Source organism: Protopterus annectens, chromosome 4.part0 (assembly GCF_019279795.1).
Source record: "Protopterus annectens isolate FY-2018-M chromosome 4.part0, PAN1.0, whole genome shotgun sequence".
Classification (NCBI taxonomy): Eukaryota; Metazoa; Chordata; order Ceratodontiformes; family Protopteridae; genus Protopterus; species Protopterus annectens.
The window spans coordinates 1,548,222,950-1,548,244,566 of NC_056733.1; positions in this window are offsets into that span (position 1 = coordinate 1,548,222,950).

Consider the following 21,617-nt stretch of genomic DNA (forward strand, 5'->3'; position numbering starts at 1 on the left):
TCGACAGAGGCATTGGGAACTAAGGTCAGGTGGCACAATGTCAGGGTAATCCTATGAGGTAGGTTTGTAAAGGCTCCAGGGCCATTAGCCTAGTACACACCTATGAACCTAGGAACCTATTATATGAACTAATACAAAACATGACTGCAGTGTGATTTATATCCTGACTATATTTATTATTTGATACATAGCTCTGTTCTGCATGTATCTGAAAGCAAAGCTTCCACAAAAAGCAGTTGGCTGTTTCAGATTGCCCATGTAAAAAATACTGCTGCAGGTTAGTGAGCTCTTAATCTGGTAAAATAGTCTGGTTAGCTGAATGCACCCTGACCTGTCACATTTATATAACCACCTGTAAAAACTTGAAATAATTTATGCAATACTCCTTAGTCATGTTTCACTGGCATGTCATTAGATATCTGTGCGTAAGAGCAACTCTTCCAAAATGAATGCACTGAATAGGATTAATTCTGACACTTTCAGAAACCACAAACAAAGCAGTTTAGGTAAAGAAAAACATGGCATACACTGCAGTGATAGAGAAGAAAGTGAATGAAAAACTGCTCTAATTGCTGCTGAATCTGAAAATAACATTACTGAGTTTAACGGATCTAAATTTCTAATCTACAGCCTTCACATTTTCCCCGATTCTGCCAAGTGCTATTGTATACTAAGCAGTACTACATATTAATGGGCAATAATGGAGGTAAAAGAATGACTGTGGTGATAGCTGGCTATGCAACAGATGATCAATGTTTTTTTTGTTCTCTTCTTCCATGTGCACAGCATTAAATTATTCAGCTGAACTACAGCCATCAGCATCATGTATGGGAACAAAATTCCTGAGGGTCACAACATCACCGTAACACAAACATTTGATCACAGTGCCAACCGCAATATTGGATAGGATTAAGCTATTGTCTGTTGTCCAGCCTACATCCCAAAAGACAAGCATAAGCAAGATTTAGAAGAATAATGCAGGACACAGATTCAACTGCAATGCAGTTGCTGCTTCCACTTTAACAAAAAAAATGTTTTATTGATTAATCTCCCATTTCTTTTTTCCTATAAGGAGATGAATTTTTCTAAGCTTTGAATCATGATGCTGGAAAAGTTCTGTTGGCTCTGTTAGCAATTAGTAAAAGGGCCACTGTCACTTCTGCACTTCAGAGATAGATGAATTCTCTACAAAACTGGGTCATGGATCTTCTTCTACTATTTATTATATGTCATTCCTGCTCCTCCCAAGTGAACAAATAAGTTCAATGTCTAAAGATAAAAATGTTTCAGAAGCAAAAAGTGTGAGAGTGACCGTGAACAGAAAGACTGCTGTGCACTGCAGAGTTTACAATTCTGAGAAGTAAATTGAATTAGACAATCAATTCACTCTGTCAGTCTTTTAAAAGCATGTGCTCTTTATTGTTATTATTATCATTATTTATTTTATTTTATTTAACATTTCTTAACAGGGAAATTCAACTTGGAACTAAGCAAATTTTCAGCGGAGGCCCTGGGAGAAATGCTCCAGATGTATGGGCAGGATTCACAAAGCCTCCGTGTAAGAGTTATAACTCTTACACGGAGGCTGCAGTTAAACGGAGTGATGTCAGCATGCTCTGCATATTTATGAGAGCATGCTGAATCACACCTAAGGCTAACACGGTCCGTGGAAGACAGTAGGGGGTGTGTCCGTAGGCCGAGCCCTGCAAGCGGACACGCCCCCAGAAGAGTAAAAGTGCCCAAAGTAAACACCCACGACAGAGGCCATGAAAATGTGAATAAACACAACACATGCCCCCTCAGACTATGAACATAAAATATATAAATGAACATGTTATATATTTTTTAAATCGTAAAGATGTTTGCCCTAGAGTGCACTTGTTTGCGCGGGCGTGCCCGTAGCTCAGCTACAGTTAGCAGTCAGTGGAAAAGGATATAAGAACTAAATACGCAAAGTAAGCCAAGAAGCAATAGTGTAGCAGTAGAGACGTCAGCTGAAGAACAGGCATTCATGGTTCGAGCCCCCACAGCCTCAATTTTTATTTTTAGTAAAATAAGCATGAAACAAGTCCCTGACAAATATGTGCACATATAAAATTATATTTTATGTTAAATGCAATGAAATAGTCCATTTATTTTGAAGAAATGTGAGATAACAAAACAATAAAAAATGTGAGATGTGCCTATAGCTGAGCTACAGTTTAACAAGGTGAGTGCATCTGCCCGTAGGTGAGCAGTGGTTTAACAGGTGCAAAATGAGTGCCCATAGGTGAGCAGTGGTTTAACAGGTGAAACATGAGTGCCCGTAGATGAGCAGTGGTTTAACACGCTGATACTGTGTGGCCCTAGCTGAGCTGAGCATAATATGCGTGCTAACAGCCAAACCTAGCTGAGCTGAGCGTAATATGCGTGCTAACAGCCAAATAAGGCGTAAATCAGCATACCCTGTTTGCACAGAGCTGCGCACCGCGCTAACAAGCTAACCGACGGGCAACGTTGAGCAAGCTGTAACAAAACTGCCTTTACACAGACACACCCCCTAGCCTGTCTAGACAGTCATAAAATATAAAAAACAGTGGCCAGGTTCGAACCCAGGATACCATGCACCATAGTCAAGGTACTGAACCACTAAGCCACGACAGCTATACTTAGAAATGCAGTAATAGCAAATATATAGGAATGAATAGAATAGAAAGTGGAGCATGACAAAGCAGGTTTTGTAAAGTTGATACAATTCCAAAATGGCCAATCACAGATATGTGCGGGGAAAAACGGCATATATAAGCCCCATAGGCAGGAATACACAGCATAAACGATTGTAGAACTGACTTGCAGCCAGAATGACAGGAGTAGGTGAAGGTAGTTGCTTTCGAGCACAGAGGTGGGGCATTGAGGAGTCCAGATACATGGTCTGGCTCCTAGTCCACAATCATGAGGCCCAACTCATGCAGGGCCAGGTTCTGTGGGGAGCAGATAGGGCTGAGGCATGGGACCGGTTGGCTCATGATCTCACCAGTGCCACAGGGATTCCAAGGACTGGTGAGCAGGTCCATCACCACCATGCGGACCTGAAGAGACGCAAGCAGGACCAATTGAACCTTTGGATCCAGGAGGCCCGGCAAATGCCCAATGCCCCACTACTGAGTAAGTTACATTTAATTATGTATGTAAGAAATTAAATTAGCTGATATTATGGAGATGTGTATTCCAATATTACTTCATTTATATTACAGCTGCAGGTGTCCGTTCTGCGAACTGCAGAGCCTATGGCAATAGGCTGGTGCGGTTGCGCCACCAGGCAGGTCAGTAATCCACTCCCAGTAACTGTAAAGAAATATAAAAGTATGACAGTTAGCAAAAGAGTGCAGTGTAGTCACTAAGTAATAAAATGTGCAAGTAACAGTGTAAAAGCGTTTGCAAGTATTGCTTGATTACAAAACTGTGTTGCAGTCTGTAATCCAAACAGAAAAATGAAAATGTCTGAAATAAAGTCTGAAATAAAGATGCCCCACTTGTAATATAATAGTACACAACCTGCAGCAGGCTGAAAAGTACAGCTGCAGAAAATGAGCAAATCACGTGTGAAATATATCCCTGTTGAAATACTGAAACATGACAGAAGTGAGACAGATGGAAAGGATTGTAATAACTACAGGTAAAACATGTCAATAAAGCCTAGAAGTAAGTACCATCCTGAATAGTAAAATGAAAACAAGTGAGAGAGTGTGAGAAAGAGTTATGAATCCACCAATAAAGTAGTAAGAACCCCTGAATAAAGTATACTGCAGTCAGTACAGAATGAAATGAATGTGACAAGTAGAACCAAACTGCGAAATGTGTTCAAAGTGTTGCTGCAGCTGGAATGCGTATCCCAAAATCTGGATATGTTGCTCTCAGTCTGCAATATGCAGATAGTATGATTGTCTGAAATACCAAACATCCACAGTTGTCTATAGCTATATAAAGAAAATGTAGCAGGATGATGTAGCTGAACAAAGCCAGATATGAACGTGCATGAAGAACAATAAAATGTATATTGATGTAGCAGTAACAGTCCTATCACCAAATTGAAGTAGTTATCATATAGGAAACTGTAGTTAGAACAGTAGTGTGTATATATCTGCATCTATTAGAAATGTACAGCATATGTACTGGTATTCAAAGGTGTTAATATTATTTTCTTCACCCCACCCTATAACCACATATAATCCATTCCACGTGAAATTGGTATGTGCAATCACAATTAACACCCCTGGACATTTGTCCTTTTGGGTCATAAATATTTGCATGTATGTTGATGCATCTGCCCTGTTCATACATCCAAACCTGATGGCCTGTTGCCATCAATCAACCTTGCATGTTGCTGGACTGTGTATTGCTGTTCAAATTATGCATGTGTTATGCTCGCTGTTCAATAGTGTGAATATCTGGGTGTTTGGTTAATGGGAATACTAATGCATGCTGTTACAACTAATTGCGAATGGTGTTGTATGTTCCTAACCCAAACTGTCATGACATAATGCAAAACATAGGATGACAGGGAAGGCGGGTTCCAGTGGACCCACCTCTCCCACCTCAGCTGGCGAGTGCACCTGGCACTAGTGCCCAGTCTGGACCCTCCTCCGGTGGCCCTGTGCCACACTGCGAGTGGAAGCGCTGCAGGGGATGGGGCCCGTCCCCCCTCTGCAAGCATGGCCAGATGAGAACCACCACTCACCCTCCGTAGCGTCTGGACTATGGTGCGTAGGGAAATCCAGGACTCTGTTTTTGGGCCCCTACGCCAGCTTGAGGCACAGGTGGCACAACTTGCCCAGCCTACACAGCCCCCAGCACAGCCCTGTTCTGGGCAGTGAAGGAACAGTGGCAACTGCCCATGGGTGGGGATATCAGTTCCACTGTTGCCATCTGTGGGCTCATGGGCTCTGGATATCCAAACCTCCGTCCCCGTCAATTGAGTAACCCCCCCACACATGTCATACACTGCCCCTGTATGCGTCTTGATTGTCTTGTCTTTTGACCTACCCAACCTACCTCCCCAGCTATACCGACTTCCTTCACCTAACATATCACTCTCACCTGAAAAAAAAAAAAAAAAAAGGGGCACTCTGTACCCACAAAAAAATTACGCCCCATACATAGCTGCCCATTCCGCACATATGTCTGCTGGACATGGAAACTATCAATTACAATTGGCTGTACAACAAGTATTGTTGTTGTCCTGACACTTCTCTCAGGGGTGGAAGGTTTCAAATGTCACACCAAATTACATACATATGCACAGCTGTTGCTGATGAAGAAATGGGCAGCTATGGGCCTTACCTACATCCCTCCTGCAAAACCTGAGCTTTTTTCCCTACTATCTTATCCTCTTTGTGACCTGTTTTTCACCACTTTCCTGTCTCCCCATTTTCATTTCTTTCAAAGAAAATAGCGCGGGTGTGCGCAAGAGTAAGCACGTTTAAGCAGTTGTAAGCGGGTGTGCGCGTGTGTGCATGGAGCTAAACGCCAGTGCGCATGCGTGAGCTCCACACAAACCAGCACTAACCCAGTTACAACTGCTTAAAAGTGCCTTAGTCACTCTGATTGACAGGTCCTGTAGTCAGTTCAAAAGCAAAATAAAATCTCACTGTCAGTCCCGAACCCAGGACCTTGAAAACACTAGTCTGCATGACTTACCACTAAGCCATGACTATTATATGCAAACATTGTGCTAAAATAAATATATCATGTAATAGTAGGAATGAATGTAAAGGGAATATAGGATGTGTAGTACACAAAGCATGTCATGTATATTTACTGTCAAATCTAGTGGATATCTATGATAGTAGTGTGTGAACAGAAACAGCCATGCTACTTGGTATCTAGTAGGTAATAATGTCACTGTAGCACCTTGCAAGCCACACACAAACTCACAGCAGGATAATCACTGCCCATACCCCATAACCTGTTACAGGAACACATCCGGACCAAGTAATAAAATATGTGGAGCAAAGGGCCAAAACCAGGGACACATTACAAATAATGTTACAACAAACTTAGACAGTTCAGAGAGTAACAGGTTCTGCATTTTGTGGGATGTTTGGAAGGGTATGAAGTCTGAAACTTAAATGTTTGTCACTATATTCTGACTTGAGCCCAGAGTGATTTGCCAGAAAAAGCTGTGCATGAGATATTGACCAAAATATGAGGCAGAAATGTGGACAACCTGCAAATATTTGTACACATGAGAGGTTTGACACCACCATATTTGAATAGTTAAGAGCCTAGACATAGCAACACTGACTGAGTTACAGAAATGCCCCACAGACTTCATGTGAAATGTACAAACAGTAGGCATAAAGGTGTTACAACACATGCAATGGTAACTATGAAGTCCAGAAAGTATGCACCACTTGCATGGCAGAAAAAGTGTAGTAATACATATGCTCATGCTATCCCACAGTCACAACTGCAGCATACCAGAAAATTTAATGGGTGTACCCCACTGATATGTAGCATTCCATGAGGCAGATAACAGATGCACCTGAGAGTGTCTGGGACCTGCTCAGCAGCATACTCAAATACCCTAATAGATGTCAAGGCCCACACCATGGCCAGACAACACTGCATGCTGTAACACCCTAGCAGATATAGCAAGCATTCCAAGGTGTGAATGTACATGGAAAATAGGAAAGCCACAGCAGCACACTACAGTCAGGACACCTAGCAGGCATACAAGTAGTGACTGTAAAGGGCAAATATTGAAGCCATAGCAACAAAGTGCAAGAGCCACTGCTATACACCAGTTACACCACATGTCCCACAGGAAAGCACACACACACACATTAACAGTAGTAGTAGTCGTAGGTATCAGTGTACACACACAGTTAGTACAGGAAACTGGATAAATGAATGGAGAAATGTTAATCTACAACACAGCTAGAAATATGAGAGAGATACCAACCTTTTCACTCACAGAACATTGTCCACAGCATACCAGCATGGTCCCTGCCCTTAAAATCTGAAAGGGCTATGCCTATCTCACATACCATTTTATAGCACTGTTCTGAAATCACAGTGAAAACTGCAATCAGTACCCAACTGGCTGCAAGCAATTAGCAAATGCTGGCTAACAATTGGTGCAGAGGCCATCACATGGACATATGCAGATACCTACAAAAGCATGCTGTACTCCCAGTCCACACATGCAATACTTTCATTGCATCCCTGAGGAGGAAGTGAGAGACAGACAGAGAAGAGAGAGAGAGAGAGAGAGAGAGACAGAGACAGAGACAGAGACAGAGAAAAACAAAATTAAACATACACAAACAAAACTGGTCAGCAGCAGCCACCTGAAAGCTAACAACTGGCAAGTGGAGCAGCAGGACACAAAACCAGATGGCAACACAAGCAGCTGTGACAAACACAGATAATGTAAAGTAATACTATAAAGGTCTACATACTGTGAACCCTCCATATGTGTCATTGGTCTATATCCATATGTATATGAAGATGTGCAAAGGGCAGGGGACATACAGCAACTATCAGTGAAGGCTGTACATACATTTGTATGTGAGAGCATCTATGTGCACATATCAATGTAGGTTGAATGTAGGTTGTAGTGAAATGTAAAAAGTAGGTTTCACAGTTATGTATGTTTAGCAGTATGTTAGTGTGTGTATACAGTATGGTAAACAAACATGTTGATATGTATCTATCATATGGATACGTATGTATGTCAAAATATGTATGTATGCATATATATATATATATATATATATATATATATATATATATATATATATATATATAATATGCATATATGTATACATACATAGAGAGAGATGTAGGAATACATAGACAGATGTAGATAGATAGAATATGTACAAACATATATATGTAATACACACATACAGATATAGATATATGTAGATACATATACATAGACAGACAGATCTGACTATCTACAGGTATGACTGTATATGTCGACCTCAATACCCCCTGTCCCACCCCCTCTGTCACTCTCACCCCCTCTCTGTCACACCCCCCCTCTCCATATCTATAGCAATATATGTACATCAATATATAGACAGACAGATCTGACTATCTACAGGTATGAATGTATATGACGACCTCAACACCCCCTGTCCCACCCACTCTGTCACTCTCACCCCCTCTCTGTCAGATCCCACCCTCTCCATATCTATAGCAATATATGTACATCAATATATAGACAGACAGATCTGACTATCTACAGGTATGACTGTATATGATGACCTCAACACCCCCTGTCCCACCCCCTTTGTCACTCTCACCCCCTCTCTGTCACACCCCCCTCTCCATATCTATAGCAATATATGTACATCAATATATATATATGTGTATATGTAAACATGTATGTTGGTGGAAACACACGAAGCTTCGGAAACCATCCAGGTGCAACTAACCATAGGCAAAACTGCTCTACAAATTGTAGCATGCTACAGGCCACCCTCTCAAACTCAGGAACCCCACACAGCCTTCCTGAGGACACTGGAGGGTATAAATGTATCTCCAAACACCAATATATTGGGTGACTTCAACTACCCGAATATAGACTGGGAACATTACTCAAGCCCTAACTTTCTAGCCCAACGGTTCCTGGAGTTCATAAATTCAAATGCCATGGAACAGCTAGTCACTGTTCCCACGAGAGGAGAAAATATACTAGATCTCATTATCACAAACATGGGGACAAAATGCTCCACACCGGAAGTATATCCCTCATTGGTGAGATCTGATCATAAACTAATCTCACTGGAAATCCACATCCCGCCCCCACCCCAAACAAAAAAGACCACAGTGAAGAACTTCTATAAAGCAAACTTCACACTACTCAAGACTGGTGTGGTATCCTTCAAGGCCCCTGAGCCAGTGGAAACCACAACCCAAGCTGCGGAAGCCCTTACAAATGCCTTCTATGAACACCTCCAGGACTGCATGGATCAGGCAATCCCAAATAAAACCAAGACTCTTTCCACAAAGGGCAAACGTCCAGTCTGGTGGACCCCAGCCATTAACAAACATTACAATAAGAGGAGAAAGCTATTACATGATAGAACAAAATCCATAATCATTATTAGTAAAAAAATACGAGCACTCATAAAATCAACTAAGGCCAATTTTGAGAGAACAATCGCCATGGATTCAAAGGACAATCATAAGGCCTTTTTCAGCTATGTTAGGAACCTGGGTGGAAACTCCCAGATATGCTCAGAATTAGTCCAAAATGATACAAAAATCACTGAACCCATAGACATTGCCAACATATCCTGCAGATAGGTTCAGTGCAAACTTCACCCCCCTCTCCCCCCCTAAAGGAGAGATAACTATCCCAGTGGAGTGTAGCCTCTCAGACATCTCAAATGTGCAGGTGAAAGCTGCTCTCTCTAAAGCTAAAAACACAGCATCAATGGGACCGGATGGTGTCCCCGGCTGTGTGCTACACGAGCTGAATGAGGAATTAAACCCGCACATAAGGCAGCTGTTTAATCTCAGCCTTACCACAGGATACGTGCCCAAGGAGTGGCGTACGGCAACTGTGGTCCCACTCCACAAAGGCGGTGCCTCTACAGACCCTGGTAATTACCGCCCCATAACCTTAACAAGTCTAGTCTGCAAAGCTATGGAGAGGATCATAATGGAGCTCATAAACAAAGATATAGGGGACTTGCAGACATTGGACCCGACCCAGTTTGGCTTCGTCAAGGGCAGATCATGCCTTTTGAACTTGGTCAACTTCTTTGAAACAGTCACCAAGGCCATTGATGAGGAAAAGGCAGTCCATACAGCCTACCTTGACCTTGCAAAGGCTTTCGACACAATACCCCACTCGGGTATTGTAGAAAAACTTACCAGCTTAAATGTAAACCCATATGTCACAAGATGGGTTGCAAACTGGCTTAAGGACAGAACCCGCAGGGTTAGAGTTGCTGGTGCTATGTCAGACTCCAAGCCGGTCACAAGTGGTGTCCCACAGGGCTCGGTCCTTGGCCCCCTATTGTTCGGCATCTACTTCTCAGAAGTACAGGCCAACATGGGAGGACTTTGGCTGACAAAGTTTGCAGACGACTGCAAACTGGGCGCCATAGTGGAAAGTGCATTGGACACGGATATCCTTCAGAAGGGACTCACGGAAACAGATAGCTGGTGCCAGAGCCATGGCCTGAAGTTAAACGCCAAAAAATGTATAGTCATACCATTCGGGAAAAACAAGGTAACCCCAAGCTACCATATAGGTGGCAATCCACTAAGCACAGAAGAGGTTATCAGGGACCTGGGGACCCAGGTTGACAGTGGCCTTTCTTTTGACACTCACATTGCTAAAGTGGTTAGAAAGACCTTCTACATTGCCCACCTGATCATGAAGGGATTCACATCCAGATCTAGTGAGGACATTGTTCCCCTGTACTCTTCACTTATCAGACCAATGATCGAGTACAATGCCCCATTCGGGATGTATCTCACCCGACATCTGCAGCAATTGGAGAGACCCCAAAAGTTCCTCACCAAAAGGATAAAGGGACTCCAAAATCTGTCATATGCTGCCAGATTGAAGAAACTCCAGCTCTATTCAGTCGCATACCATCTGCTCAGAGGTGACATGTGCCTGACATACAAGGCCATGTCCAACCCGGAATTAATGGACATGCTCCACCTCAAAAATCCAAATCCACCAAAACCACTAGAGCAAGCAACTTAAACCTTAGCACGGATATAAATAGGATGTGCTGGAGGGATAGATTTATCACTCAGAGACTCCCTATGCTGTGGAATAAAATCCTGGTCCATGTGAGGCAGAGCACCTCGCTGGCTCTGTTCAAGAGAAATCTTGACCTGTGGATGGGAGATCGTAGGTTTACCCCGGGAATCATCTCTGTGTCACTGCTGGACAGAGGCACAACAAACTAATGGGTACAGTATTTTTTCATATAAGGAGTGGCGTAAGCCACAAAACTTTGGGCTAGGCTTATAAATGCCTTAGGGCAGATAGCCTAGTATAAACCTATGAACCTATGAGTGAACACCAGTGTCAAAACTGGAGTACCATACCCCCATTTCAAATCACCTACACCAGTAACCACCAGATATGTGATTGGCAGCCCACCACTGCATGTGTCAGGGGTGAACAGGGTCATAAATGTGTACAATAGTCCCCCCAATGATATTCACAGTGGCACACTATTCCTGGAATACCTGCACATGGTATGTGTCAGCAGACATGGTGTGTCAGCTATGGACATGTAGGTCAGTGTACCCCTCCACACCACATAATGGCTGCCATGGTATGTTCCTCACATGACAGCTACAGGTATGGAGAAGGACACACTGACATGTACAACACTGTGACAATGCACTCAAACACATTAACAATGCACAGTGACTGACAACACCACAGAGTACACACATACTACCCACATAGAGGTTACCACTCCTGGATTTACATACTTAAGTCACACCCATGACAGATGTCCAACAACCATAGTAACACCTCACACCATCCACAACCTAAATGACTGCTGTGTGTTGTCCGTGCCACTGCAATAGAGAGCACATGTGGAGGTAAAGGTTCCTACCCACAGATAAGACATACCCTGCAATAAACCACACAGTGTTAAGAAGCAAGACTCCCCATGAGTACATGTCACACATACCCCTGCTGAATGTTAGTCAGATAGGTAATATGCCATATGAGTCACCCTGTGTAACTGTTTGACAGCAGCAGGTACCATCACACCACATGTGTCACAATGGTCAGGGTAGCAGAACAGTATGCTGCTGTAGTCCCAGGGGCAATAGCATATTGTATAGTATTGTATTGTAATGTATTGTATTGTGTTGTATTGTATTGGTATGTTGAGGTGCCTCCTTCGTGGATTGGAACCACTGCTGCTGTGCACCAGTGTACAAGTACATATCCTGTAGTCAGGCTAGTGTTACATAGCACTTCTATATGTGTGTTTAGATCCTGTTGGAGTTCATGTAGCATGTAACCAGGGATACCATCAGGTCCCATTCATGTTGTGTATTCTGCTTTCCTGAGGGCGGCTTTCACCTGGACATCTGTGATGACAGGGAAGTTACAGTTAGCTGGGATAACTATGTCTTATTTTGGGGGAGAGGGAGGGGTGAAACCTGCACTGAACCTGTCTGCCACAATGTTGTCAATATCTGTGGTTTCAGTGAATTATTTGTTGTTGTGTACTAACTATGAGCATAGTGGAGGGATTCTGACCAGGTTGCTAACATAACTGAAGAAGGCCTTGTGGTTATCTGTAGTGTCCCTCTTGATTTCCCTCTCAAAGTTGCCCATGGATGTTTGTATGAGGGAAAATAGATCCTTACTAGTGCTGCTCAGACATGCCTTCCCTTTATGGAATTATGCTCTGTCTTGCAGTAGCTTCCATCTTTTGTAATACAATCTGTCTATGGCTGGGATCCACCAGACAGGATGTTGTCCCTTTGTGGAGAGTGTCTTGCCCATATAAGAAATGCATGATCCATGCATTGTCGGAGATGTCCGTAGAAAGCATTTGTGAAGGGGTCAGCATCGTGGGTTGTGTCTTCCACTGGCCCAGTGGGCTGAAAGCATACCATGTCACTGTTACAAAGTGTAAAGTTTGCATGTGCAATGTTATTCACTATAGTCATTTGTGCTGGTGGTGGAGGTGGGATATGTATATCCAGGGCAATTAGTTTGTGGTCAGCTCACAGTAGTTGATGATGTAGCCCATACAGTACCTAGATACAAACCCCCAGAGTGAGGAGGTGCTCTGGACCTGAATCAGTGTTCTGACTGCTGGGGTTTGGTAGTATGTCGTATGGAGTGTGCCAGGTACTGTTGCACAGTTGCTGGCTGAGCACTGATACCTGGCCATTTACATGTGTATCCACCAATAGACAGACAGATGCTACATATGTGAGATATGTCGTATCATAACAGTTGAGTAGCATGTGTAGTATGTGTGCCAAATTCTGCTGACATATATTGCTAATATCAGGTTATTTCCTTTTTCAGGAACATGGCTCACCCGCGAAATCCAGCTTACTCCACAGCTGAGGATGAGGAGATACACCAGAGCCTGGTGCGGGATTATGCAATACTCTTTTCCCGCACCAGCCAGAATCAGCAGGAGAGGGCTGCACTGTGGCAAGACCTGGTCCGTCGGGTAAATGACATAGGCATGCATAATAGGACATATGAGCAGGTACGACATCACTGCAGTGATTTAATCAGAAATGTCCGTCAGCGTGTGTCGGATATCCACAGGCAACAGGTCGCCACAGGTGGTGGGGTGGCTACACATCCCCCACTCACCAGACTGGAGGTACTACTCATGAGTGTAGTGGCTCCAGTATGCCAACAACAACAACAGCAGCAGACATGCATTATGATGGAGGCTGGAGCCATGCAGTAGCAAGACTATGAGCGTGCAGGTAATATGCCATATGTATAGTTGACTGTTGTGTACACTGGTAGTTAATGCATGTGTGAGGTGTGTCCTTGGTTTGTAGCTGTCATCGTAGTATTTAATGTGCAAGTGTGATATCATCAATATCAGCAGCTGACCTGTGAAAGGTGACTGTTGTACTACTGACCTGTATCATACTCAGTAACAATGGCACAGTTGTGCCCACTGACATTAGTTTCCTCACTTCTGCAGGTCCCTCCGGTGTAACAGCAATGCAGCCTATCCATGCTGGTGGGTGTGTATTAACAATACCTTTAATAGTCTTGATAGTAATAGTAATATTAGGCTCACTTAGTAGTGCTCTGTGTATGCATTCAGGTGTGTCTGTGTCTGTGTGTTGATATCTCGCATACTAAGTAGTGTATAACTGTGTGCAACTGTGTGCAACTGTGTGCATGTGTACGTGTGCATGTGTGCATGTGTGCACGTGTGCATGTGTGCACCTGTGCATGTGTGCATGTGTGCATCTGTGCATGTGTGCATGCGTGCATGTGTGCATGTGTGCATATGTGCATGTGTGCATGTGTGCATGTGTGCACCTGTGCATGTGTGGATGTGTGCATCACTGGTAATATTGTGTAGACATTGTAAACTGTGTTTCCTGTTTCCCTCCCACAGGTGCTGGTGCTGCTCTGGTGTCATGCAGCAGGGAATCTGAAGCAGGTGCCATGGGTACTGATAATGATGACATCTGTGTAATGGCACAGGAAGGTATGCCAGGGTCAATCATTGGTCAGCCAATTGACAGTACACAGCTGTCAACCCCATCAATGCGCACAGTTATCCTGCCAATACACCCTTTGTCACCACTGTCCCTAGGTGATGGACAGCAGACAGTGGGCATTGACCAGGGTAATGTGGTATCTGTGGCACATGCCTCCCCACACAGCAGCCATGGGCATGGCCATGAGATGGTACCACACAGACAGATGTCCAGGGGTTCTCGTGGGAGCATCCGTGGGCGTACTGCCCCTGTCAGACATGCCCACAGAGGTCTTACAACCTCAGCTATGTTTCGGGCTGTCATGCAGGCACAGTCACGTATGGAACGGTACACCAGACAGGGTCTGAGGGAGCTGACAGCATGTCGCACAGCCATGACTGACAGTATGCGTGACATTGCGGCTGCCATCCGTAATTTCACCAATGTCATAGACAGACGTTGTGGGGACATATTAGACTGGTTCCACAACTACATGTCCATGAGCCAGGGCGATGGTGTACGGTTGAGGCGTCGACGTATGCCAGCAACAGCAGCAGCTGGCAGTCGCCGGATGACAACAGGGCGCAGCTGCCCCATAGTGCCAGCAGCAGCCCCAGCAATGCTGGGTCTGTGCTGTCATCAGACCACCCCAGGAGACCACGTGCACGTGGCTCTGGCCAGGCCCGACAGGGATCTGTGTCCAGTCAACGAACACCTGCTTCTGATGACAGTACCCAGTCTGGGTTGGTACCGGATACGGTCCGTAGCACCCCTGCAAGGCACAGGTACCGTATCCGTGGCCAGAGACACTGATCTGTATGACCTGGCAGGTACAGTCTGTGGCTGTCCACAAACACCAGTATATGGCAGCCATGAGGTGGAACTGTGTGCATCCATACACACATGCGAATTGACAACACCTAGGGCTACCGCATACATGCACACACTGCATCAACATTGCCCCACCTTGTACTGCTGTCCCTCACCAACACACATACACATACATGTCAATTGGTGGTATCGGTGGCTGACTCAGGCATACCAAGTTCACACCCTGTGCATATGATGAAACTGTGCCACCTCCTGCAATCTGTAACATAAGTGCAGGTACAGGTTAACATGTTGCTGATGCACAGGGTGACTACATAGACGTGTAGTAATAGTATTATGTTGTTAACAGTACTGTGTGCTGAAATAATTGTGGGTATATCACAGCATGCCTGATGCAGTAAAGGTATGATTGTCATGTACTGTTATCTACACCCATAGTAAGTACAATAGTGTATCATCTGCACATGTTGGCATACTGGTGGTAAGGATGTCAACAGAAGGCTACATACATAGGTAGCACAGGGGATAAGGTAATGAAAGTATTAATACGCAATGATGGACATGTAAACTGCAAGTGGCATGTTGCCCACACTGGACTCTGCAATGCGGATGTTTGAAGATGTTATAATGTGTGCAGTACTACACGACTGGTACAGGACACACAGGAGCACCCTAGCACTGCAAGCTCACATCTCATACCATGCTAGACAGCCCCAGCACACAAAACTAACTGTCACAGGAGGGAGAGTCCCCATACATGTCAGGAATACTGTGGTGGCAGGTCAGGTAGCATACATCCTACTAAGTATGGAACCACTGAGTGAAGGCTCAGTGTCTGTTATATGATGTGTATTACTGCAGGTATGAGCACATGGGTTTCCATCCAGTTATTGTACATCCTGACGGTACATGGTCTGTACACTTGGGTGTGCTGAGACTGGACCCTAGCCATCTGACCTGTGTATTTCCATGTACATGTGCATAGTGCCTGCATATTGGCAGTGTTACCTACTGGAAGTGGTACAGCTTGTTTGTTGTACAATGGACTACATGCAGCCCTGCTTACTGTAGCTTTGTTTGCATGCATTTGTGCTTGCAATTACCCTGGAATACTGATCCCACCTGCAATGCATAGTTACAGAGCTTCTGCGGACTCCTAGTGACATCTGCATAGCTTACTTTATGTATGTCCATGTCTCACTTGACAGAACGTCACTGTTTGTCCTGTTCACATGTACGTTGCCTGTGACACATTGCATATGACTTACCTGGCATTTGTCCACGTGAGCAGTCATATATGCCACTGCTAACTAATCACAGGCACTACACCCTCACATACTCATCTTCTGTTGAACCACCTGCTTCGCTAGGGACGGCTTGCACCTGACACCCCTGGGCTTTTGGATATTGGCAAAGGCTCTTGCTACCCCCATATTGCCTTTGTTAGGCAAGGCTCAAATGACAAACCCACCTTCATAGGTATCACAAGGGATAAGAAACTAAGAGTAATGCTACTCAACGCCAGAAGTCTAAACCTCAAGATGCATGCACTCGAAACTCTCCTTAGCATGGAGAACATCGATATCTGTGCAGTAACAGATACCTGGTTCAGGGCTACTGAGAGCACCCCAGCACTATCAGGTTATACCTCATACCATGCTTCTCAGCCCCAAAACTTGGACCAAACCACAAAAGGAGGGGGAGTATTGATATTAATCAAAGATACCTACACCTCCAGGTTGGTGGCAAAGCACCAAGCATCAGAGACTATCCATGTGCAACTAACAATGGGTAAAACTGCCTTCCAGGTTATAGCCTGCTACACCCTCCCAAACCCAAGAACCGCACTCGGCCTTCCTGAGAACAGTGGAAAATATGAAGGTCTCTCCAAACACCAGTATATTGGGCGACTTCAACTACCCAAACATAGACTGGGAGCATGACTCTAGCTCCAACACCCTAGCCCAAAGATTCCTAGAATATATGAACTCAAATGCTATGGAACAACTTGTTACCACTCCCACAAGAAGGGAAAACATACTGGACCTGATCATCACCAACATGGGGACTCTATGCTCCAGACCAGAAGTGTATCCCTCACTGGTAAGATCAGACCATAAACTAATCTCACTGGATATTCACATCCCGACCCCACTCCCTGCACAGAAAACCACAGTGAACAACTTCTCTAAAGCAAATTCACACTCCTCAAAACTGAGGTGGAAACCTTCAAAGCCCCTGGGCCTGTGGAAAATATGGACCAGACCGCAGAATCCTCTATAAACGCATTCTATGGACACCTTCAGGAATGCATGGATCATGCGATCCCGAATAAAACCAAGACCCAATCTTCCAAAGGCAGACGTCCTGTCTGGTGGACCCCAGCCATAAACAAACTATACAATAGAAGGAGGAAGCTACTAAATGATACAGCAAAATCCCAAAAAGGGAAGGCATCACTGATCAGTATTAGCAAAAAACTACGGGCACTCATAAGATTGTCTAAGGCCAGCTTCGAGAGAAAATTGCACAGGACACTAAGCATCATCACAAGGCTTTCTTTAGTTATGTTAGGAACCTGGGTGGTAATTCCCAGATATGCTCAGATGTAGTCCAAAATGTCAATAGAAATACCAAACCCACAGACATTGCCAACATCCTAGCTGACAGGTTCAGCGCAACCCCCCCCCCCTCCACACCGAAAGGGCAAATATTTATCCCAGCAGAGTGCTGCCCCCCTGACATCTCAGATGCTCAGGTAAGAGCCGCCCTCTCCAAAGCAGTAAACACTGCATCAATGGGACCAGACAGTGTCCCGGGCTGTGTCCTACATGAACTCCAAGAAGAGCTACACCCAAACATAAAACTACTGTTCAATTCCAGCCTTACTACAGGATATGTGGCCAAAGAGTGACGTAAAGCAACAGTGGTCCCTCTACAGAAAGGTGGTGCCTCAATGGATCCTGGACACTATTGCCCCATAAGCCTGACTAGCTTGGTCTGCAAAGCTATGGAAAGGATCATCATGGACCTCATAAATAAAGATATTGGGGACCTACAGACACTGGATCATACTCAGTTTGGCTTTGTTAAGAGCAGATCCTGCCTCTCAATCCTGGTTGATTTTTTTGAAACAGTCACCAAGACCATTGATGAGGGGAAGGTGGTCCACACAGCCTACCTGGACCTTGCAAAAGTCTTCGATACAATACCGCACTCGGGCATTTTAGAGAAGCTCATCAGCTTAAATATAAACCCCTATGTCACTAGATGGATTGCACACTGGCTCAAGGACAGAACCCACATGGTTAGAATTGCTGGAGCCATGCCAGACTCCAAACCAGTTACAAGTGGTGTCCCACAAGGCTCAGTCCTGGGACCTCTCTTGTTCGGTATATATTTCTCGGAGGTACAGGCCAACACGGAAGGACTGTGGCTGACCAAGTTCGCAGATGACTGCAAACTGACCACCATAATCGACTCTCCAGCCAACACAAGCATCCTCCAAAAGGGCCTCATAGAAACAGACAACTTGTGCCAGAGCCATGGCCTCAAGCTGAATGCCAAAAAGTGTATAGTCATCCCCTTTGGCAAAAACAAAGTGCCCACAAAGAACCACATAGGTGGTAATCCATTAAGTACAGAAGAAGTAATTAGGGACCTGGGGACCCAAGTTGATAGCAATCTCTCATTTGACAACCACGTGGCCAAAGTGGTTAGAAAAACATTTTATATAGCCCACCTCATCATGAAGGGATTCACATCTAGATCAGGGGAGGACATCGTGTCTCTTTACTCATCCCTCGTCAGGCCCATAATTGAGTACAATGCCCCTGTTGGGATGTACCTTACCAGACACCTGCAGCAACTGGAAAGACCCCAAAAGTACCTCACCAAGAGGATCAAAGTGCTCAAATAGATGCCATATGCTGACCGGTTAAAGAAACTCCAGCTCTACTCAGTGGCATACCGCCTGTTCAGAGGCGATCTGTGCCTGATGTATAAAGCCATGTCAAACCCGGAATTAATGGGCATGCTGCACCTCAGAATATCCAAATCCCATCGAGCTACACGCTCGAGAGACTTGAACCTCAGCACTGAAATAAATAGGACATGCTGGAGGGACAGATTCATAACCCAGAGGCTCCCTTCACTCTGGAATAAAATCCCAGTCCAGGTTAGGCAGAGTCCCTCATTGACATTCTTCAAGAGGAATCTTGATGAGTGGATGGGACATCATAGGTTTACCCCGGGTGTCACTTCTGTTTCACTGTTAGACAGAGGCACAGTATACTAACCTCGAAAAAGGGCATAGCAAGATAAATTTACAATGGATGGCGACAGCCAAACACATTCTGGCTAGGTTTATAAATGCCCTAGGGCAGATAGCCTAGTATGAAGCTATGAACCTATGTACCTTGTTCCCCATTGGCCCTATGTGCTGTTAATCACCATGGCAATCACAATACTATGGTAGCATGTGCAAAGGTCAGTTGTCAGTCACCTCTATGATACAGTTGTGGAATATGAGGGTCATGTGGCAATGTCACAGCTGCCACATGTACACAGTCAACCCTCTCACCTACACATGGATGTACAACACATGTATGAGATGGAACCACATAGCCAAACTGGGGACTAAGCACTCTGATCCCAGTACTGGCATAACCTGTCAGGTGGCATGAAATACTACAGTGACTACAATACCAGTCTGATGTAGACCTACACTGACAGCAATTCAAGCACGTGAACACACTGGGCCATTCGTGGAGCCTAAGAATAGCATCCTGCCTGAGCGGCAGACACCTCTGCAGCTGACATACAGGCATACGTTATGCCAGAACACATCACGCATAACACATAGAACACAAATCCTGTGTGCCAAACAGTCACAGCCTGTACAGCTAGACAACACACCTGCTACAGTTGTGTTAGGTACCTTTATTGTCCGGTACATTGAGGTCATGCTCACCAGGCTGGACAAGGTGAAGGTCACAGTGATATGCCCGGGGGGGCACTATGGTCCACCACATAACACAAGCATACAGGTCAGTCAGAGGCATGGACACATATGACTCAGTCATTGTCCATGCCACTATGGCTGACCTGTGATGTACCTCCCTGGACTACATGATAGGGAACATGGAAGGGCTCTATGAGCATGTGGCACAGGCTGGTATGACCCTGACCTTGGTTGGCATCATACCCTCACCAGGAATGCTGACATATTACTGAATGCTGATGAATTACTGTAGCTACAACACCCTAGCTGAAAGGTTCCTAGCATGTAGTCACTGCATTGCTATGGAACAACTTGTTACCACTCCCACAACAGGTGAAAACATGCAGCACCTGTTCATCAACAACATATAGACTATATGCCCCAGACCAGATGTGTATCCCTCGCTGCTAGGTTGATACCATCTACATATCACACTGTATATACACATACCACATGCAGCACCCGCACAGAGGACCACAGTCATAATGTTATCCAGTACAAATACCATGTATTCACATGTGGCAGGCATCAGACATGGTAACTATTGAAGGTCACAGGTACATATGTGCATTTGGCACACACATACATCATCTGTGTCCATTGCCATTACTGGTTTAATCGATGTCATGCATTATTGTGAACAACAACCCACACACATGGGCATTCTGTGTAACAAAAAGACACGTGGCATGTCTGGAATCCAATGCCATAACTAACTGTGCTATGACAGTAGTGAGAGATGCAGTAGCAGAGCATGCTATTTGCATTACTGGGAGATTTGCCCTCTTCCGCTGTACTTGTAGGGTGCTGACATCATCTCTGTGTAGAGATTGGAATATGCAGCAGCTGGTGTGTTGTACTGGTTGGCAAAAGGGTTAGTTTGCTCATACACTACTTTCACCCTCTTCCACACATACTTGCTATTTGTAGGATTTAAACCCCTAACTTACTATGTTATGACACTTGAGATGGACCCATTAGCAGAGTGCGCTATTTGCATTACTGGCAAGGTTCCCTTCTCCTGCTGTACTTTTAGGGTGCTGACATCATCAGTGTTTGGAAAGGGGAATGTGCATCCTGTAGTGTGTTCTCCTAGTTGCCAAAAGGGATATTTCTTTCATACAGACTTACACACACTAACTCCCTTTACACACACTGAGCATTTGCAGGATTTAAACCCCCTACTTAATTATGTTACGACACTCCAGACAAACGCATTAGCAGAGTGTGCTATTTGCATTACTGGGAGGTTTTCCTTCTCCTGCTATACTTATAGGGTGCTGACACCATCAGTGTTTAGAAAGGGTAATGTGCATCCTGTAGTGTGTTCTCCTAGTTGCCAAAAGGGATATTTCTTACATACAGACTTACACACACACTAACCCCCTCCACACACACTGAGCATTTGCAGGATTCAAATCCCTACCTAACTATGTTATGACACTTGAGACGGACGCATTAGCGGACCGTGTGATTCGCATTACTGGGAGGTTTCGCTTCTCCTGCTGTACTTATAGGGTGCTGACATCATCAGTGTTTAGAAAGGGGAAAGTGCATCCTGTAGTGTGTTCTCCTAGTTGCCAAAAAGGAT